Source organism: Haemaphysalis longicornis, unplaced genomic scaffold (genome assembly GCF_048455015.1).
Source record: "Haemaphysalis longicornis isolate Haplotype H1 unplaced genomic scaffold, Haemaphysalis longicornis Haplotype H1 scaffold_10, whole genome shotgun sequence".
NCBI classification, from domain to species: Eukaryota; Metazoa; Arthropoda; class Arachnida; order Ixodida; family Ixodidae; genus Haemaphysalis; species Haemaphysalis longicornis.
In genome coordinates this window covers 606,571-628,622 of record NW_027526204.1, presented here as the reverse complement: position 1 = coordinate 628,622, position 22,052 = coordinate 606,571, and positions in this window count along the sequence as shown.

The window sequence follows — 22,052 nt, the reverse complement described above, 5'->3', positions numbered from 1 at the left end:
AGATGATCTCATCCTACATCAAATAAATAGGCACTGAGGCGTGTTTAGTCAAGTGAACTTTGCTCAGTGCTGTGAGTAGCTGCCAGGTGATCGCATCCTACATCAAATAGATAGGGACTCGGGCCTGTTTCGTCAAGTGAACTTTGCTCAGTGCGGTTAGTAGCCGCCAGATGATGGCGTCCTACTTAAAATAAATGGGGACGCAGGCATGTTTAGTCAAGTGAACTTTGCTCAGTGCTGTGAGTAGCCGCCAGATGATCGCCACCTACATCAAATAAATAGGGAGTCAGGCCTGTTTCGTCAAGTGAACTTTGCTCAGTGCTGTGAGTAGCTCCTAGATGATCGCATCCTACATCAAATAAATAGAGAGTCAGGCCTGTTTCGTCAAGTGAACTTTGCTCAGTGCTGTAAGTAGCCGCCAGATGATCGCATCCTACATCAAATAGATAGGCACTCAGGCCTGTTTCGTCAAGTGAAGTTTGCTCAGTGCTGTTAGTAGCCGCCAGATAATGGCGTCCTACATAAAATAAATGGGGACGCAGGCATGTTTCGTCAAGTGCACTTTGCTGAGTGCTGTGAGTAGCCGGGAGATGATCTCATCCTACATCAAATAAATAGGCACTGAGGCGTGTTTAGTCAAGTGAACTTTGCTCAGTGCTGTGAGTAGCTGCCAGGTGATCGCATCCTACATCAAATAGATAGGGACTCGGGCCTGTTTCGTCAAGTGAACTTTGCTCAGTGCGGTTAGTAGCCGCCAGATGATGGCGTCCTACTTAAAATAAATGGGGACGCAGGCATGTTTAGTCAAGTGAACTTTGCTCAGTGCTGTGAGTAGCCGCCAGATGATCGCATCCTACATCAAATAAATAGGGAGTCAGGCCTGTTTCGTCAAGTGAATTTTGCTCAGTGCTGTGAGTAGCCGCCAGATGATCGCATCCTACATCAAATAAATAGGGACTCAGGGGTGTTTAGTCACGTGAAATTTGCTCAGTGCTGTGAGTAGCCGCCAGATGATCGCATCCTACATCAAATAAATAGGGACTCAGGCCTGTTTCGTCAAGAGCACTTTGCTGAGTGCTGTGAGTAGCCGCCAGATGATCGCATCCTACATCAAATAAATAGGGAATTAGGCGTGTTTAGTCAAGTGAACTTTGCTCAGTACTGTGAGTAGCCGCCAGATGATGGTGTTCTACATAAAATAAATGGGGACGCAGGCATGTTTCGTCAAACGATCTTTGCTCATTGCTGTGAATAGCTCCTAGATGATCGTATCCTACATCAAAAAATAGGGACTCAGGCGTGTTTAGTCAAGTGAACTTTGCTCAGTGCTGTGAGTAGCCGCCAGATGATCGCATCCTACATCAAATAGATAGGCACTCTTGCCTGTTTCGTCAAGTGAACTTTGCTCAGTGCTGTGAGTAGCCGCCAGATGATCGCATCCTACATCAAATAAATAGGGACTCAGGCGTGTTTAGTCAAGTGAACTTTGCTCAGTGCTGTGAGTAGCCGCCAGATGATCGCATCCTACATTAAATAAATAGGGAGCCAGGCCTGTTTCGTCAAGTGAACTTTGCTCATTGCTGTGAGTAGCTCCTAGATGATCGTATCCTACATCAAATAATAGGGACTCAGGCGTGTTTATTCAAGTGAACTTTGCTCAGTGCTGTGAGTAGTTGCCAGATGATCGCATCCTACATCAAATAGATAGGCACTCTTGCCTGTTTCGTTAAGTGAACTTTGCTCAGTGCTGTTAGTAGCCGCCAGATGATGGCATCCTACATAAAATAAATGGGGACGCAGGCATGTTTCGTCAAGTGATCTTTGCTCAGTGCTGGCTGTGAGTAGCCGCCAGATGATCGCATCTTACATCAAATAAATAGGGACGCAGGCCCGTTTCGTAAAGTGAATTTTGCTCAGTGCTGTGAGTAGCCGCCAGATGATCGCATCCTACATCAAATAAATAGGGACTTAGGCGTGTTTAGTAAAGTGAACTTTGCTCAGTGCTGTGAGTAGCCGCCAGATGATCGCATCCTACATCAAATAAATAGGGACTCAGGCCTGTTTCGTGAAGTGCACTTTGCTGAGTGCTGTGAGTAGCCGCCAGATGATCGCATCCTACATCAAATAAATAGGGACTTAGGCGTGCTTAGTCAAGTGAACTTTGCTCAGTGCTGTGAGTAGCCGCCAGATGATGGCGTTCTACATAAAATAAATGGGGACGCAGGCATGTTTCGTCAAGCGATCTTTGCTCAGTGCTTGGAGTAGCTGCCAGATGTTCGCATCCTACATCAAATAAATAGGGACGCAGTGCTTGTTTCGTCATGTGCACTTTGCTCAGTGCTGTGAGTAGCCGCCAGATGATCACATCCTACACAAATATATAGGGACTCAGGCGTGTTTAGTGAAGTGAACTTTGCTCAGTGCTGTGAGTAGCCGCCAGATGATCGCATCCTACATCAAATTAATAGGGACGCAGGCCCGTTTCGTCAAGTGCACTTTGCTCAGTGCTGTGAGTAGCCGCCAGATGATCGCATCCTACATCAAATAAATAGGGACTCAGGCGTGTTTAGTCAAGTGAACTTTGCTCAGTGCTGTGAGTAGCTGCCAGATGATCGCATCCTACATCAAATAAATAGGGACTCAGGCGTGTTTAGTAAAGTGAACTTTGCTCAGTGCTGTGAGTAGCCGCCAGATGATCGCATCCTACATCAAATAAATAGGGACTCAGGCCTGTTTCGTGAAGCGCACTTTGCTGAGTGCTGTGAGTAGCCGCCAGATGATCGCATCCTACATCAAATAAATAGGGACTTAGGCGTGTTTAGTCAAGTGAACTTTGCTCAGTGCTGTGAGTAGCCGCCAGATGATGGCGTTCTACATAAAATAAATGGGGACGCAGGCATGTTTCGTCAAGCGATCTTTGCTCACTGCTTGGAGTAGCTGCCAGATGATCGCATCCTACATCAAATAAATAGGGACGCAGTGCTTGTTTCGTCATGTGCACTTTGCTCAGTGCTGTGAGTAGCCGCCAGATGATCACATCCTACACAAATATATAGGGACTCAGGCGTGTTTAGTCAAGTGAACTTTGCTCAGTGCTGTGAGTAGCCGCCAGATGATCGCATCCTACATCAAATAGATAGGGACGCAGGCCCCTTTCGTCAAGTGCACTTTGCTCAGTGCTGTGAGTAGCCGCCAGATGATCGCATCCTACATCAAATAAATAGGGACTCAGGCCTGTTTCGTGAAGTGCACTTTGCTGAGTGCTGTGAGTAGCCGCCAGATGATCGCATCCTACATCAAATAAATAGGGACTTAGGCGTGCTTAGTCAAGTTAACTTTGCTCAGTGCTGTGAGTAGCCGCCAGATGATGGCGTTCTACATAAAATAAATGGGGACGCAGGCATGTTTCGTCAAGCGATCTTTTCTCAGTGCTTGGAGTAGCTGCCAGATGATCGCATCCTACATCAAATAAATAGGGACGCAGTGCTTGTTTCGTCATGTGCACTTTGCTCAGTGCTGTGAGTAGCCGCCAGATGATCACATCCTACACAAATATATAGGGACTCAGGCGTGTTTAGTCAAGTGAACTTTGCTCAGTGCTGTGAGTAGCCGCCAGATGATCGCATCCTACATCAAATAGATAGGCACTCTTGCCTGTTTCGTCAAGTGAACTTTGCTCAGTGCTGTGAGTAGCCGCCAGATGATCGCATCCTACATCAAATAAATAGGGACTCAGGCGTGTTTAGTCAAGTGAACTTTGCTCAGTGCTGTGAGTAGCTGCCAGATGATCGCATCCTACATCAAATAAATAGGGACTCAGGCGTGTTTAGTAAAGTGAACTTTGCTCAGTGCTGTGAGTAGCCGCCAGATGATCGCATCCTACATCAAATAAATAGGGACTTAGGCGTGTTTAGTCAAGTGAACTTTGCTCAGTGCTGTGAGTAGCCGCCAGATGATGGCGTTCAACATAAAATAAATGGGGACGCAGGCATGTTTCGTCAAGCGATCTTTGCTCAGTGCTTGGAGTAGCTGCCAGATGATCGCATCCTACATCAAATAAATAGGGACGCAGTGCTTGTTTCGTCATGTGCACTTTGCTCAGTGCTGTGAGTAGCCGCCAGATGATCGCATCCTACATCAAATAAATAGGGACTTAGGCGTGTTTAGTAAAGTGAACTTTGCTCAGTGCTGTGAGTAGCCGCCAGATGATCGCATCCTACATCAAATAAATAGGGACTCAGGCCTGTTTCGTGAAGTGCACTTTGCTCAGTGCTGTGAGTAGCCGCCAGATGATCACATCCTACACAAATATATAGGGACTCAGGCGTGTTTAGTCAAGTGAACTTTGCTCAGTGCTGTGAGTAGCCGCCAGATGATCGCATCCTACATCAAATAGATAGGGACGCAGGCCCCTTTCGTCAAGTGCACTTTGCTCAGTGCTGTGAGTAGCCGCCAGATGATCGCATCCTACATCAAATAAATAGGGACTCAGGCCTGTTTCGTCAAGTGAACTTTGCTCATTGCTGTGAGTAGCTCCTAGATGATCGTATCCTACATCAAATAATAGGGACTCAGGCGTGTTTATTCAAGTGAACTTTGCTCAGTGCTGTGAGTAGTTGCCAGATGATCGCATCCTACATCAAATAGATAGGCACTCTTGCCTGTTTCGTTAAGTGAACTTTGCTCAGTGCTGTTAGTAGCCGCCAGATGATGGCATCCTACATAAAATAAACGGGGACGCAGGCATGTTTCGTCAAGTGATCTTTGCTCAGTGCTGGCTGTGAGTAGCCGCCAGATGATCGCATCTTACATCAAATAAATAGGGACGCAGGCCCGTTTCGTCAAGTGAATTTTGCTCAGTGCTGTGAGTAGCCGCCAGATGATCGCATCCTACATCAAATAAATAGGGACTTAGGCGTGTTTAGTAAAGTGAACTTTGCTCAGCGCTGTGAGTAGCCGCCAGATGATCGCATCCTACATCAAATAAATAGGGACTCAGGCCTGTTTCGTGAAGTGCACTTTGCTCAGTGCTGTGAGTAGCCGCCAGATGATCACATCCTACACAAATATATAGGGACTCAGGCGTGTTTAGTCAAGTGAACTTTGCTCAGTGCTGTGAGTAGCCGCCAGATGATCGCATCCTACATCAAATAGATAGGGACGCAGGCCCCTTTCGTCAAGTGCACTTTGCTCAGTGCTGTGAGTAGCCGCCAGATGATCGCATCCTACATCAAGTAAATAGGGACTCAGGCCTGTTTCGTGAAGTGCACTTTGCTGAGTGCTGTGAGTAGCCGCCAGATGATCGCATCCTACATCAAATAAATAGGGACTTAGGCGTGTTTAGTCAAGTGAACTTTGCTCAGTGCTGTGAGTAGCCGCCAGGTGATGGCGTTCTACATAAAATAAATGGGGACGCAGGCATGTTTCGGCAAGCGATCTTTGCTCAGTGCTTGGAGTAGCTGCCAGATGATCGCATCCTACATCAAATAAATAGGGACGCAGTGCTTGTTTCGTCATGTGCACTTTGCTCAGTGCTGTGAGTAGCCGCCAGATGATCACATCCTACACAAATATATAGGGACTCAGGCGTGTTTAGTCAAGTGAACTTGGCTCAGTGCTGTGAGTAGCCGCCAGATGATCGCATCCTACATCAAATAAATAGGGACGCAGGCCCCTTTCGTCCAGTGCACTTTGCTCAGTGCTGTGAGTAGCCGCCAGATGATCGCATCCTACATCAAATAAATAGGGACTCAGGCGTGTTTAGTCAAGTGAACTTTGCTCAGTGCTGTGAGTAGCCGCCAGATGATCGCATCCTACATCAAATAAATAGGGAGTCAGGCCTGTTTCGTCAAGTGAACTTTGCTCAGTGCTGTGAGTAGCCCCTAGATGATCGCATCCTTCATCAAATAAATAAGGACTCAGGCGTGTTTAGTCAAGTGAACTTTGCTCAGTGCTGTGAGTAGCCGCCAGATGATCGCATCCTACATCAAATAGATAGGCACTCAGGCCTGTTTTGTCATGTGAACTTTGCTCAGTGCTGTTAGTAGCCGCCAGATGATGGCGTCCTACATAAAATAAATGGGGATGCAGGCACGTTTCGTCAAGTGATCTTTTCTCAGTGCTGGCTGTGAGTAGCCGCCAGATGATCGCATCTTACATCAAATAAATAGGGACTCAAGCCCGTTTCTTCAAGTGAATTTTGCTCAGTGTTGTGAGTAGCTGCCAGATTATCGCATCCTAAATCAAATAAATAGGGACTCAGGCGTGTTTAGTCAAGTGAACTTTGCTCAGTGCTGTTAGTAGCCGCCAGACGATCGCATCCTACATCAAATAAATAGGGACTCAGGCCTGTTTCGTCAAGTGCACTTTGCTGAGTGCTGTGAGTAGCCGCCAGATGATCTCATCCTACATCAAATAAATAGGCACTGAGGCGTGTTTAGTCAAGTGAACTTTGCTCAGTGCTGTGAGTAGCTGCCAGGTGATCGCATCCTACATCAAATAGATAGGGACTCGGGCCTGTTTCGTCAAGTGAACTTTGCTCAGTGCGGTTAGTAGCCGCCAGATGATGGCGTCCTACTTAAAATAAATGGGGACGCAGGCATGTTTAGTCAAGTGAACTTTGCTCAGTGCTGTGAGTAGCCGCCAGATGATCGCCACCTACATCAAATAAATAGGGAGTCAGGCCTGTTTCGTCAAGTGAACTTTGCTCAGTGCTGTGAGTAGCTCCTAGATGATCGCATCCTACATCAAATAAATAGAGAGTCAGGCCTGTTTCGTCAAGTGAACTTTGCTCAGTGCTGTAAGTAGCCGCCAGATGATCGCATCCTACATCAAATAGATAGGCACTCAGGCCTGTTTCGTCAAGTGAAGTTTGCTCAGTGCTGTTAGTAGCCGCCAGATAATGGCGTCCTACATAAAATAAATGGGGACGCAGGCATGTTTCGTCAAGTGCACTTTGCTGAGTGCTGTGAGTAGCCGGGAGATGATCTCATCCTACATCAAATAAATAGGCACTGAGGCGTGTTTAGTCAAGTGAACTTTGCTCAGTGCTGTGAGTAGCTGCCAGGTGATCGCATCCTACATCAAATAGATAGGGACTCGGGCCTGTTTCGTCAAGTGAACTTTGCTCAGTGCGGTTAGTAGCCGCCAGATGATGGCGTCCTACTTAAAATAAATGGGGACGCAGGCATGTTTAGTCAAGTGAACTTTGCTCAGTGCTGTGAGTAGCCGCCAGATGATCGCATCCTACATCAAATAAATAGGGAGTCAGGCCTGTTTCGTCAAGTGAATTTTGCTCAGTGCTGTGAGTAGCCGCCAGATGATCGCATCCTACATCAAATAAATAGGGACTCAGGGGTGTTTAGTCAAGTGAAATTTGCTCAGTGCTGTGAGTAGCCGCCAGATGATCGCATCCTACATCAAATAAATAGGGACTCAGGCCTGTTTCGTCAAGAGCACTTTGCTGAGTGCTGTGAGTAGCCGCCAGATGATCGCATCCTACATCAAATAAATAGGGAATTAGGCGTGTTTAGTCAAGTGAACTTTGCTCAGTACTGTGAGTAGCCGCCAGATGATGGTGTTCTACATAAAATAAATGGGGACGCAGGCATGTTTCGTCAAACGATCTTTGCTCATTGCTGTGAGTAGCTCCTAGATGATCGTATCCTACATCAAAAAATAGGGACTCAGGCGTGTTTAGTCAAGTGAACTTTGCTCAGTGCTGTGAGTAGCCGCCAGATGATCGCATCCTACATCAAATAGATAGGCACTCTTGCCTGTTTCGTCAAGTGAACTTTGCTCAGTGCTGTGAGTAGCCGCCAGATGATCGCATCCTACATCAAATAAATAGGGACTCAGGCGTGTTTAGTCAAGTGAACTTTGCTCAGTGCTGTGAGTAGCCGCCAGATGATCGCATCCTACATTAAATAAATAGGGAGCCAGGCCTGTTTCGTCAAGTGAACTTTGCTCATTGCTGTGAGTAGCTCCTAGATGATCGTATCCTACATCAAATAATAGGGACTCAGGCGTGTTTATTCAAGTGAACTTTGCTCAGTGCTGTGAGTAGTTGCCAGATGATCGCATCCTACATCAAATAGATAGGCACTCTTGCCTGTTTCGTTAAGTGAACTTTGCTCAGTGCTGTTAGTAGCCGCCAGATGATGGCATCCTACATAAAATAAATGGGGACGCAGGCATGTTTCGTCAAGTGATCTTTGCTCAGTGCTGGCTGTGAGTAGCCGCCAGATGATCGCATCTTACATCAAATAAATAGGGACGCAGGCCCGTTTCGTAAAGTGAATTTTGCTCAGTGCTGTGAGTAGCCGCCAGATGATCGCATCCTACATCAAATAAATAGGGACTTAGGCGTGTTTAGTAAAGTGAACTTTGCTCAGTTCTGTGAGTAGCCGCCAGATGATCGCATCCTACATCAAATAAATAGGGACTCAGGCCTGTTTCGTGAAGTGCACTTTGCTGAGTGCTGTGAGTAGCCGCCAGATGATCGCATCCTACATCAAATAAATAGGGACTTAGGCGTGCTTAGTCAAGTGAACTTTGCTCAGTGCTGTGAGTAGCCGCCAGATGATGGCGTTCTACATAAAATAAATGGGGACGCAGGCATGTTTCGTCAAGCGATCTTTGCTCAGTGCTTGGAGTAGCTGCCAGATGTTCGCATCCTACATCAAATAAATAGGGACGCAGTGCTTGTTTCGTCATGTGCACTTTGCTCAGTGCTGTGAGTAGCCGCCAGATGATCACATCCTACACAAATATATAGGGACTCAGGCGTGTTTAGTGAAGTGAACTTTGCTCAGTGCTGTGAGTAGCCGCCAGATGATCGCATCCTACATCAAATTAATAGGGACGCAGGCCCGTTTCGTCAAGTGCACTTTGCTCAGTGCTGTGAGTAGCCGCCAGATGATCGCATCCTACATCAAATAAATAGGGACTCAGGCGTGTTTAGTCAAGTGAACTTTGCTCAGTGCTGTGAGTAGCTGCCAGATGATCGCATCCTACATCAAATAAATAGGGACTCAGGCGTGTTTAGTAAAGTGAACTTTGCTCAGTGCTGTGAGTAGCCGCCAGATGATCGCATCCTACATCAAATAAATAGGGACTCAGGCCTGTTTCGTGAAGTGCACTTTGCTGAGTGCTGTGAGTAGCCGCCAGATGATCGCATCCTACATCAAATAAATAGGGACTTAGGCGTGTTTAGTCAAGTGAACTTTGCTCAGTGCTGTGAGTAGCCGCCAGATGATGGCGTTCTACATAAAATAAATGGGGACGCAGGCATGTTTCGTCAAGCGATCTTTGCTCAGTGCTTGGAGTAGCTGCCAGATGATCGCATCCTACATCAAATAAATAGGAACGCAGTGCTTGTTTCGTCATGTGCACTTTGCTCAGTGCTGTGAGTAGCCGCCAGATGATCACATCCTACACAAATATATAGGGACTCAGGCGTGTTTAGTCAAGTGAACTTTGCTCAGTGCTGTGAGTAGCCGCCAGATGATCGCATCCTACATCAAATAGATAGGGACGCAGGCCCCTTTCGTCAAGTGCACTTTGCTCAGTGCTGTGAGTAGCCGCCAGATGATCGCATCCTACATCAAATAAATAGGGACTCAGGCCTGTTTCGTGAAGTGCACTTTGCTGAGTGCTGTGAGTAGCCGCCAGATGATCGCATCCTACATCAAATAAATAGGGACTTAGGCGTGCTTAGTCAAGTTAACTTTGCTCAGTGCTGTGAGTAGCCGCCAGATGATGGCGTTCTACATAAAATAAATGGGGACGCAGGCATGTTTCGTCAAGCGATCTTTTCTCAGTGCTTGGAGTAGCTGCCAGATGATCGCATCCTACATCAAATAAATAGGGACGCAGTGCTTGTTTCGTCATGTGCACTTTGCTCAGTGCTGTGAGTAGCCGCCAGATGATCACATCCTACTAAAATATATAGGGACTCAGGCGTGTTTAGTCAAGTGAACTTTGCTCAGTGCTGTGAGTAGCCGCCAGATGATCGCATCCTACATCAAATAGATAGGCACTCTTGCCTGTTTCGTCAAGTGAACTTTGCTCAGTGCTGTGAGTAGCCGCCAGATGATCGCATCCTACATCAAATAAATAGGGACTCAGGCGTGTTTAGTCAAGTGAACTTTGCTCAGTGCTGTGAGTAGCTGCCAGATGATCGCATCCTACATCAAATAAATAGGGACTCAGGCGTGTTTAGTAAAGTGAACTTTGCTCAGTGCTGTGAGTAGCCGCCAGATGATCGCATCCTACATCAAATAAATAGGGACTTAGGCGTGTTTAGTCAAGTGAACTTTGCTCAGTGCTGTGAGTAGCCGCCAGATGATGGCGTTCAACATAAAATAAATGGGGACGCAGGCATGTTTCGTCAAGCGATCTTTGCTCAGTGCTTGGAGTAGCTGCCAGATGATCGCATCCTACATCAAATAAATAGGGACGCAGTGCTTGTTTCGTCATGTGCACTTTGCTCAGTGCTGTGAGTAGCCGCCAGATGATCGCATCCTACATCAAATAAATAGGGACTTAGGCGTGTTTAGTAAAGTGAACTTTGCTCAGTGCTGTGAGTAGCCGCCAGATGATCGCATCCTACATCAAATAAATAGGGACTCAGGCCTGTTTCGTGAAGTGCACTTTGCTCAGTGCTGTGAGTAGCCGCCAGATGATCACATCCTACACAAATATATAGGGACTCAGGCGTGTTTAGTCAAGTGAACTTTGCTCAGTGCTGTGAGTAGCCGCCAGATGATCGCATCCTACATCAAATAGATAGGGACGCAGGCCCCTTTCGTCAAGTGCACTTTGCTCAGTGCTGTGAGTAGCCGCCAGATGATCGCATCCTACATCAAATAAATAGGGACTCAGGCCTGTTTCGTCAAGTGAACTTTGCTCATTGCTGTGAGTAGCTCCTAGATGATCGTATTCTACATCAAATAATAGGGACTCAGGCGTGTTTATTCAAGTGAACTTTGCTCAGTGCTGTGAGTAGTTGCCAGATGATCGCATCCTACATCAAATAGATAGGCACTCTTGCCTGTTTCGTTAAGTGAACTTTGCTCAGTGCTGTTAGTAGCCGCCAGATGATGGCATCCTACATAAAATAAACGGGGACGCAGGCATGTTTCGTCAAGTGATCTTTGCTCAGTGCTGGCTGTGAGTAGCCGCCAGATGATCGCATCTTACATCAAATAAATAGGGACGCAGGCCCGTTTCGTCAAGTGAATTTTGCTCAGTGCTGTGAGTAGCCGCCAGATGAAAGCATCCTACATCAAATAAATAGGGACTTAGGCGTGTTTAGTAAAGTGAACTTTGCTCAGTGCTGTGAGTAGCCGCCAGATGATCGCATCCTACATCAAATAAATAGGGACTCAGGCCTGTTTCGTGAAGTGCACTTTGCTCAGTGCTGTGAGTAGCCGCCAGATGATCACATCCTACACAAATATATAGGGACTCAGGCGTGTTTAGTCAAGTGAACTTTGCTCAGTGCTGTGAGTAGCCGCCAGATGATCGCATCCTACATCAAATAGATAGGGACGCAGGCCCCTTTCGTCAAGTGCACTTTGCTCAGTGCTGTGAGTAGCCGCCAGATGATCGCATCCTACATCAAATAAATAGGGACTCAGGCCTGTTTCGTGAAGTGCACTTTGCTGAGTGCTGTGAGTAGCCGCCAGATGATCGCATCTTACATCAAATAAATAGGGACTTAGGCGTGCTTAGGCAAGTGAACTTTGCTCAGTGCTGTGAGTAGCCGCCAGATGATGGCGTTCCACATAAAATAAATGGGGACGCAGGCATGTTTCGTCAAGCGATCTTTGCTCAGTGCTTGGAGTAGCTGCCAGATGATCGCATCCTACATCAAATAAATAGGGACGCAGTGCTTGTTTCGTCATGTGCACTTTGCTCAGTGCTGTGAGTAGCCGCCAGATGATCACATCCTACACAAATATATAGGGACTCAGGCGTGTTTAGTCAAGTGAACTTTGCTCAGTGCTGTGAGTAGCCGCCAGATGATCGCATCCTACATCAAATAGATAGGCACTCAGGCCTGTTTTGTCATGTGAACTTTGCTCAGTGCTGTTAGTAGCCGCCAGATGATGGCGTCCTACATAAAATAAATGGGGATGCAGGCACGTTTCGTCAAGTGATCTTTTCTCAGTGCTGGCTGTGAGTAGCCGCCAGATGATCGCATCTTACATCAAATAAATAGGGACTCAAGCCCGTTTCTTCAAGTGAATTTTGCTCAGTGTTGTGAGTAGCTGCCAGATTATCGCATCCTAAATCAAATAAATAGGGACTCAGGCGTGTTTAGTCAAGTGAACTTTGCTCGGTGCTGTTAGTAGCCGCCAGACGATCGCATCCTACCTCAAATAAATAGGGACTCAGGCCTGTTTCGTCAAGTGCACTTTGCTGAGTGCTGTGAGTAGCCGCCAGATGATCTCATCCTACATCAAATAAATAGGCACTGAGGCGTGTTTAGTCAAGTGAACTTTGCTCAGTGCTGTGAGTAGCTGCCAGGTGATCGCATCCTACATCAAATAGATAGGGACTCGGGCCTGTTTCGTCAAGTGAACTTTGCTCAGTGCGGTTAGTAGCCGCCAGATGATGGCGTCCTACTTAAAATAAATGGGGACGCAGGCATGTTTAGTCAAGTGAACTTTGCTCAGTGCTGTGAGTAGCCGCCAGATGATCGCCACCTACATCAAATAAATAGGGAGTCAGGCCTGTTTCGTCAAGTGAACTTTGCTCAGTGCTGTGAGTAGCTCCTAGATGATCGCATCCTACATCAAATAAATAGAGAGTCAGGCCTGTTTCGTCAAGTGAACTTTGCTCAGTGCTGTAAGTAGCCGCCAGATGATCGCATCCTACATCAAATAGATAGGCACTCAGGCCTGTTTCGTCAAGTGAAGTTTGCTCAGTGCTGTTAGTAGCCGCCAGATAATGGCGTCCTACATAAAATAAATGGGGACGCAGGCATGTTTCGTCAAGTGCACTTTGCTGAGTGCTGTGAGTAGCCGGGAGATGATCTCATCCTACATCAAATAAATAGGCACTGAGGCGTGTTTAGTCAAGTGAACTTTGCTCAGTGCTGTGAGTAGCTGCCAGGTGATCGCATCCTACATCAAATAGATAGGGACTCGGGCCTGTTTCGTCAAGTGAACTTTGCTCAGTGCGGTTAGTAGCCGCCAGATGATGGCGTCCTACTTAAAATAAATGGGGACGCAGGCATGTTTAGTCAAGTGAACTTTGCTCAGTGCTGTGAGTAGCCGCCAGATGATCGCATCCTACATCAAATAAATAGGGAGTCAGGCCTGTTTCGTCAAGTGAATTTTGCTCAGTGCTGTGAGTAGCCGCCAGATGATCGCATCCTACATCAAATAAATAGGGACTCAGGGGTGTTTAGTCACGTGAAATTTGCTCAGTGCTGTGAGTAGCCGCCAGATGATCGCATCCTACATCAAATAAATAGGGACTCAGGCCTGTTTCGTCAAGAGCACTTTGCTGAGTGCTGTGAGTAGCCGCCAGATGATCGCATCCTACATCAAATAAATAGGGAATTAGGCGTGTTTAGTCAAGTGAACTTTGCTCAGTACTGTGAGTAGCCGCCAGATGATGGTGTTCTACATAAAATAAATGGGGACGCAGGCATGTTTCGTCAAACGATCTTTGCTCATTGCTGTGAATAGCTCCTAGATGATCGTATCCTACATCAAAAAATAGGGACTCAGGCGTGTTTAGTCAAGTGAACTTTGCTCAGTGCTGTGAGTAGCCGCCAGATGATCGCATCCTACATCAAATAGATAGGCACTCTTGCCTGTTTCGTCAAGTGAACTTTGCTCAGTGCTGTGAGTAGCCGCCAGATGATCGCATCCTACATCAAATAAATAGGGACTCAGGCGTGTTTAGTCAAGTGAACTTTGCTCAGTGCTGTGAGTAGCCGCCAGATGATCGCATCCTACATTAAATAAATAGGGAGCCAGGCCTGTTTCGTCAAGTGAACTTTGCTCATTGCTGTGAGTAGCTCCTAGATGATCGTATCCTACATCAAATAATAGGGACTCAGGCGTGTTTATTCAAGTGAACTTTGCTCAGTGCTGTGAGTAGTTGCCAGATGATCGCATCCTACATCAAATAGATAGGCACTCTTGCCTGTTTCGTTAAGTGAACTTTGCTCAGTGCTGTTAGTAGCCGCCAGATGATGGCATCCTACATAAAATAAATGGGGACGCAGGCATGTTTCGTCAAGTGATCTTTGCTCAGTGCTGGCTGTGAGTAGCCGCCAGATGATCGCATCTTACATCAAATAAATAGGGACGCAGGCCCGTTTCGTAAAGTGAATTTTGCTCAGTGCTGTGAGTAGCCGCCAGATGATCGCATCCTACATCAAATAAATAGGGACTTAGGCGTGTTTAGTAAAGTGAACTTTGCTCAGTGCTGTGAGTAGCCGCCAGATGATCGCATCCTACATCAAATAAATAGGGACTCAGGCCTGTTTCGTGAAGTGCACTTTGCTGAGTGCTGTGAGTAGCCGCCAGATGATCGCATCCTACATCAAATAAATAGGGACTTAGGCGTGCTTAGTCAAGTGAACTTTGCTCAGTGCTGTGAGTAGCCGCCAGATGATGGCGTTCTACATAAAATAAATGGGGACGCAGGCATGTTTCGTCAAGCGATCTTTGCTCAGTGCTTGGAGTAGCTGCCAGATGTTCGCATCCTACATCAAATAAATAGGGACGCAGTGCTTGTTTCGTCATGTGCACTTTGCTCAGTGCTGTGAGTAGCCGCCAGATGATCACATCCTACACAAATATATAGGGACTCAGGCGTGTTTAGTGAAGTGAACTTTGCTCAGTGCTGTGAGTAGCCGCCAGATGATCGCATCCTACATCAAATTAATAGGGACGCAGGCCCGTTTCGTCAAGTGCACTTTGCTCAGTGCTGTGAGTAGCCGCCAGATGATCGCATCCTACATCAAATAAATAGGGACTCAGGCGTGTTTAGTCAAGTGAACTTTGCTCAGTGCTGTGAGTAGCTGCCAGATGATCGCATCCTACATCAAATAAATAGGGACTCAGGCGTGTTTAGTAAAGTGAACTTTGCTCAGTGCTGTGAGTAGCCGCCAGATGATCGCATCCTACATCAAATAAATAGGGACTCAGGCCTGTTTCGTGAAGCGCACTTTGCTGAGTGCTGTGAGTAGCCGCCAGATGATCGCATCCTACATCAAATAAATAGGGACTTAGGCGTGTTTAGTCAAGTGAACTTTGCTCAGTGCTGTGAGTAGCCGCCAGATGATGGCGTTCTACATAAAATAAATGGGGACGCAGGCATGTTTCGTCAAGCGATCTTTGCTCACTGCTTGGAGTAGCTGCCAGATGATCGCATCCTACATCAAATAAATAGGGACGCAGTGCTTGTTTCGTCATGTGCACTTTGCTCAGTGCTGTGAGTAGCCGCCAGATGATCACATCCTACACAAATATATAGGGACTCAGGCGTGTTTAGTCAAGTGAACTTTGCTCAGTGCTGTGAGTAGCCGCCAGATGATCGCATCCTACATCAAATAGATAGGGACGCAGGCCCCTTTCGTCAAGTGCACTTTGCTCAGTGCTGTGAGTAGCCGCCAGATGATCGCATCCTACATCAAATAAATAGGGACTCAGGCCTGTTTCGTGAAGTGCACTTTGCTGAGTGCTGTGAGTAGCCGCCAGATGATCGCATCCTACATCAAATAAATAGGGACTTAGGCGTGCTTAGTCAAGTTAACTTTGCTCAGTGCTGTGAGTAGCCGCCAGATGATGGCGTTCTACATAAAATAAATGGGGACGCAGGCATGTTTCGTCAAGCGATCTTTTCTCAGTGCTTGGAGTAGCTGCCAGATGATCGCATCCTACATCAAATAAATAGGGACGCAGTGCTTGTTTCGTCATGTGCACTTTGCTCAGTGCTGTGAGTAGCCGCCAGATGATCACATCCTACACAAATATATAGGGACTCAGGCGTGTTTAGTCAAGTGAACTTTGCTCAGTGCTGTGAGTAGCCGCCAGATGATCGCATCCTACATCAAATAGATAGGCACTCTTGCCTGTTTCGTCAAGTGAACTTTGCTCAGTGCTGTGAGTAGCCGCCAGATGATCGCATCCTACATCAAATAAATAGGGACTCAGGCGTGTTTAGTCAAGTGAACTTTGCTCAGTGCTGTGAGTAGCTGCCAGATGATCGCATCCTACATCAAATAAATAGGGACTCAGGCGTGTTTAGTAAAGTGAACTTTGCTCAGTGCTGTGAGTAGCCGCCAGATGATCGCATCCTACATCAAATAAATAGGGACTTAGGCGTGTTTAGTCAAGTGAACTTTGCTCAGTGCTGTGAGTAGCCGCCAGATGATGGCGTTCAACATAAAATAAATGGGGACGCAGGCATGTTTCGTCAAGCGATCTTTGCTCAGTGCTTGGAGTAGCTGCCAGATGATCGCATCCTACATCAAATAAATAGGGACGCAGTGCTTGTTTCGTCATGTGCACTTTGCTCAGTGCTGTGAGTAGCCGCCAGATGATCGCATCCTACATCAAATAAATAGGGACTTAGGCGTGTTTAGTAAAGTGAACTTTGCTCAGTGCTGTGAGTAGCCGCCAGATGATCGCATCCTACATCAAATAAATAGGGACTCAGGCCTGTTTCGTGAAGTGCACTTTGCTCAGTGCTGTGAGTAGCCGCCAGATGATCACATCCTACACAAATATATAGGGACTCAGGCGTGTTTAGTCAAGTGAACTTTGCTCAGTGCTGTGAGTAGCCGCCAGATGATCGCATCCTACATCAAATAGATAGGGACGCAGGCCCCTTTCGTCAAGTGCACTTTGCTCAGTGCTGTGAGTAGCCGCCAGATGATCGCATCCTACATCAAATAAATAGGGACTCAGGCCTGTTTCGTCAAGTGAACTTTGCTCATTGCTGTGAGTAGCTCCTAGATGATCGTATCCTACATCAAATAATAGGGACTCAGGCGTGTTTATTCAAGTGAACTTTGCTCAGTGCTGTGAGTAGTTGCCAGATGATCGCATCCTACATCAAATAGATAGGCACTCTTGCCTGTTTCGTTAAGTGAACTTTGCTCAGTGCTGTTAGTAGCCGCCAGATGATGGCATCCTACATAAAATAAACGGGGACGCAGGCATGTTTCGTCAAGTGATCTTTGCTCAGTGCTGGCTGTGAGTAGCCGCCAGATGATCGCATCTTACATCAAATAAATAGGGACGCAGGCCCGTTTCGTCAAGTGAATTTTGCTCAGTGCTGTGAGTAGCCGCCAGATGATCGCATCCTACATCAAATAAATAGGGACTTAGGCGTGTTTAGTAAAGTGAACTTTGCTCAGCGCTGTGAGTAGCCGCCAGATGATCGCATCCTACATCAAATAAATAGGGACTCAGGCCTGTTTCGTGAAGTGCACTTTGCTCAGTGCTGTGAGTAGCCGCCAGATGATCACATCCTACACAAATATATAGGGACTCAGGCGTGTTTAGTCAAGTGAACTTTGCTCAGTGCTGTGAGTAGCCGCCAGATGATCGCATCCTACATCAAATAGATAGGGACGCAGGCCCCTTTCGTCAAGTGCACTTTGCTCAGTGCTGTGAGTAGCCGCCAGATGATCGCATCCTACATCAAGTAAATAGGGACTCAGGCCTGTTTCGTGAAGTGCACTTTGCTGAGTGCTGTGAGTAGCCGCCAGATGATCGCATCCTACATCAAATAAATAGGGACTTAGGCGTGTTTAGTCAAGTGAACTTTGCTCAGTGCTGTGAGTAGCCGCCAGGTGATGGCGTTCTACATAAAATAAATGGGGACGCAGGCATGTTTCGGCAAGCGATCTTTGCTCAGTGCTTGGAGTAGCTGCCAGATGATCGCATCCTACATCAAATAAATAGGGACGCAGTGCTTGTTTCGTCATGTGCACTTTGCTCAGTGCTGTGAGTAGCCGCCAGATGATCACATCCTACACAAATATATAGGGACTCAGGCGTGTTTAGTCAAGTGAACTTGGCTCAGTGCTGTGAGTAGCCGCCAGATGATCGCATCCTACATCAAATAAATAGGGACGCAGGCCCCTTTCGTCCAGTGCACTTTGCTCAGTGCTGTGAGTAGCCGCCAGATGATCGCATCCTACATCAAATAAATAGGGACTCAGGCGTGTTTAGTCAAGTGAACTTTGCTCAGTGCTGTGAGTAGCCGCCAGATGATCGCATCCTACATCAAATAAATAGGGAGTCAGGCCTGTTTCGTCAAGTGAACTTTGCTCAGTGCTGTGAGTAGCCCCTAGATGATCGCATCCTTCATCAAATAAATAAGGACTCAGGCGTGTTTAGTCAAGTGAACTTTGCTCAGTGCTGTGAGTAGCCGCCAGATGATCGCATCCTACATCAAATAGATAGGCACTCAGGCCTGTTTTGTCATGTGAACTTTGCTCAGTGCTGTTAGTAGCCGCCAGATGATGGCGTCCTACATAAAATAAATGGGGATGCAGGCACGTTTCGTCAAGTGATCTTTTCTCAGTGCTGGCTGTGAGTAGCCGCCAGATGATCGCATCTTACATCAAATAAATAGGGACTCAAGCCCGTTTCTTCAAGTGAATTTTGCTCAGTGTTGTGAGTAGCTGCCAGATTATCGCATCCTAAATCAAATAAATAGGGACTCAGGCGTGTTTAGTCAAGTGAACTTTGCTCAGTGCTGTTAGTAGCCGCCAGACGATCGCATCCTACATCAAATAAATAGGGACTCAGGCCTGTTTCGTCAAGTGCACTTTGCTGAGTGCTGTGAGTAGCCGCCAGATGATCTCATCCTACATCAAATAAATAGGCACTGAGGCGTGTTTAGTCAAGTGAACTTTGCTCAGTGCTGTGAGTAGCTGCCAGGTGATCGCATCCTACATCAAATAGATAGGGACTCGGGCCTGTTTCGTCAAGTGAACTTTGCTCAGTGCGGTTAGTAGCCGCCAGATGATGGCGTCCTACTTAAAATAAATGGGGACGCAGGCATGTTTAGTCAAGTGAACTTTGCTCAGTGCTGTGAGTAGCCGCCAGATGATCGCCACCTACATCAAATAAATAGGGAGTCAGGCCTGTTTCGTCAAGTGAACTTTGCTCAGTGCTGTGAGTAGCTCCTAGATGATCGCATCCTACATCAAATAAATAGAGAGTCAGGCCTGTTTCGTCAAGTGAACTTTGCTCAGTGCTGTAAGTAGCCGCCAGATGATCGCATCCTACATCAAATAGATAGGCACTCAGGCCTGTTTCGTCAAGTGAAGTTTGCTCAGTGCTGTTAGTAGCCGCCAGATAATGGCGTCCTACATAAAATAAATGGGGACGCAGGCATGTTTCGTCAAGTGCACTTTGCTGAGTGCTGTGAGTAGCCGGGAGATGATCTCATCCTACATCAAATAAATAGGCACTGAGGCGTGTTTAGTCAAGTGAACTTTGCTCAGTGCTGTGAGTAGCTGCCAGGTGATCGCATCCTACATCAAATAGATAGGGACTCGGGCCTGTTTCGTCAAGTGAACTTTGCTCAGTGCGGTTAGTAGCCGCCAGATGATGGCGTCCTACTTAAAATAAATGGGGACGCAGGCATGTTTAGTCAAGTGAACTTTGCTCAGTGCTGTGAGTAGCCGCCAGATGATCGCATCCTACATCAAATAAATAGGGAGTCAGGCCTGTTTCGTCAAGTGAATTTTGCTCAGTGCTGTGAGTAGCCGCCAGATGATCGCATCCTACATCAAATAAATAGGGACTCAGGGGTGTTTAGTCAAGTGAAATTTGCTCAGTGCTGTGAGTAGCCGCCAGATGATCGCATCCTACATCAAATAAATAGGGACTCAGGCCTGTTTCGTCAAGAGCACTTTGCTGAGTGCTGTGAGTAGCCGCCAGATGATCGCATCCTACATCAAATAAATAGGGAATTAGGCGTGTTTAGTCAAGTGAACTTTGCTCAGTACTGTGAGTAGCCGCCAGATGATGGTGTTCTACATAAAATAAATGGGGACGCAGGCATGTTTCGTCAAACGATCTTTGCTCATTGCTGTGAGTAGCTCCTAGATGATCGTATCCTACATCAAAAAATAGGGACTCAGGCGTGTTTAGTCAAGTGAACTTTGCTCAGTGCTGTGAGTAGCCGCCAGATGATCGCATCCTACATCAAATAGATAGGCACTCTTGCCTGTTTCGTCAAGTGAACTTTGCTCAGTGCTGTGAGTAGCCGCCAGATGATCGCATCCTACATCAAATAAATAGGGACTCAGGCGTGTTTAGTCAAGTGAACTTTGCTCAGTGCTGTGAGTAGCCGCCAGATGATCGCATCCTACATTAAATAAATAGGGAGCCAGGCCTGTTTCGTCAAGTGAACTTTGCTCATTGCTGTGAGTAGCTCCTAGATGATCGTATCCTACATCAAATAATAGGGACTCAGGCGTGTTTATTCAAGTGAACTTTGCTCAGTGCTGTGAGTAGTTGCCAGATGATCGCATCCTACATCAAATAGATAGGCACTCTTGCCTGTTTCGTTAAGTGAACTTTGCTCAGTGCTGTTAGTAGCCGCCAGATGATGGCATCCTACATAAAATAAATGGGGACGCAGGCATGTTTCGTCAAGTGATCTTTGCTCAGTGCTGGCTGTGAGTAGCCGCCAGATGATCGCATCTTACATCAAATAAATAGGGACGCAGGCCCGTTTCGTAAAGTGAATTTTGCTCAGTGCTGTGAGTAGCCGCCAGATGATCGCATCCTACATCAAATAAATAGGGACTTAGGCGTGTTTAGTAAAGTGAACTTTGCTCAGTTCTGTGAGTAGCCGCCAGATGATCGCATCCTACATCAAATAAATAGGGACTCAGGCCTGTTTCGTGAAGTGCACTTTGCTGAGTGCTGTGAGTAGCCGCCAGATGATCGCATCCTACATCAAATAAATAGGGACTTAGGCGTGCTTAGTCAAGTGAACTTTGCTCAGTGCTGTGAGTAGCCGCCAGATGATGGCGTTCTACATAAAATAAATGGGGACGCAGGCATGTTTCGTCAAGCGATCTTTGCTCAGTGCTTGGAGTAGCTGCCAGATGTTCGCATCCTACATCAAATAAATAGGGACGCAGTGCTTGTTTCGTCATGTGCACTTTGCTCAGTGCTGTGAGTAGCCGCCAGATGATCACATCCTACACAAATATATAGGGACTCAGGCGTGTTTAGTGAAGTGAACTTTGCTCAGTGCTGTGAGTAGCCGCCAGATGATCGCATCCTACATCAAATTAATAGGGACGCAGGCCCGTTTCGTCAAGTGCACTTTGCTCAGTGCTGTGAGTAGCCGCCAGATGATCGCATCCTACATCAAATAAATAGGGACTCAGGCGTGTTTAGTCAAGTGAACTTTGCTCAGTGCTGTGAGTAGCTGCCAGATGATCGCATCCTACATCAAATAAATAGGGACTCAGGCGTGTTTAGTAAAGTGAACTTTGCTCAGTGCTGTGAGTAGCCGCCAGATGATCGCATCCTACATCAAATAAATAGGGACTCAGGCCTGTTTCGTGAAGTGCACTTTGCTGAGTGCTGTGAGTAGCCGCCAGATGATCGCATCCTACATCAAATAAATAGGGACTTAGGCGTGTTTAGTCAAGTGAACTTTGCTCAGTGCTGTGAGTAGCCGCCAGATGATGGCGTTCTACATAAAATAAATGGGGACGCAGGCATGTTTCGTCAAGCGATCTTTGCTCAGTGCTTGGAGTAGCTGCCAGATGATCGCATCCTACATCAAATAAATAGGAACGCAGTGCTTGTTTCGTCATGTGCACTTTGCTCAGTGCTGTGAGTAGCCGCCAGATGATCACATCCTACACAAATATATAGGGACTCAGGCGTGTTTAGTCAAGTGAACTTTGCTCAGTGCTGTGAGTAGCCGCCAGATGATCGCATCCTACATCAAATAGATAGGGACGCAGGCCCCTTTCGTCAAGTGCACTTTGCTCAGTGCTGTGAGTAGCCGCCAGATGATCGCATCCTACA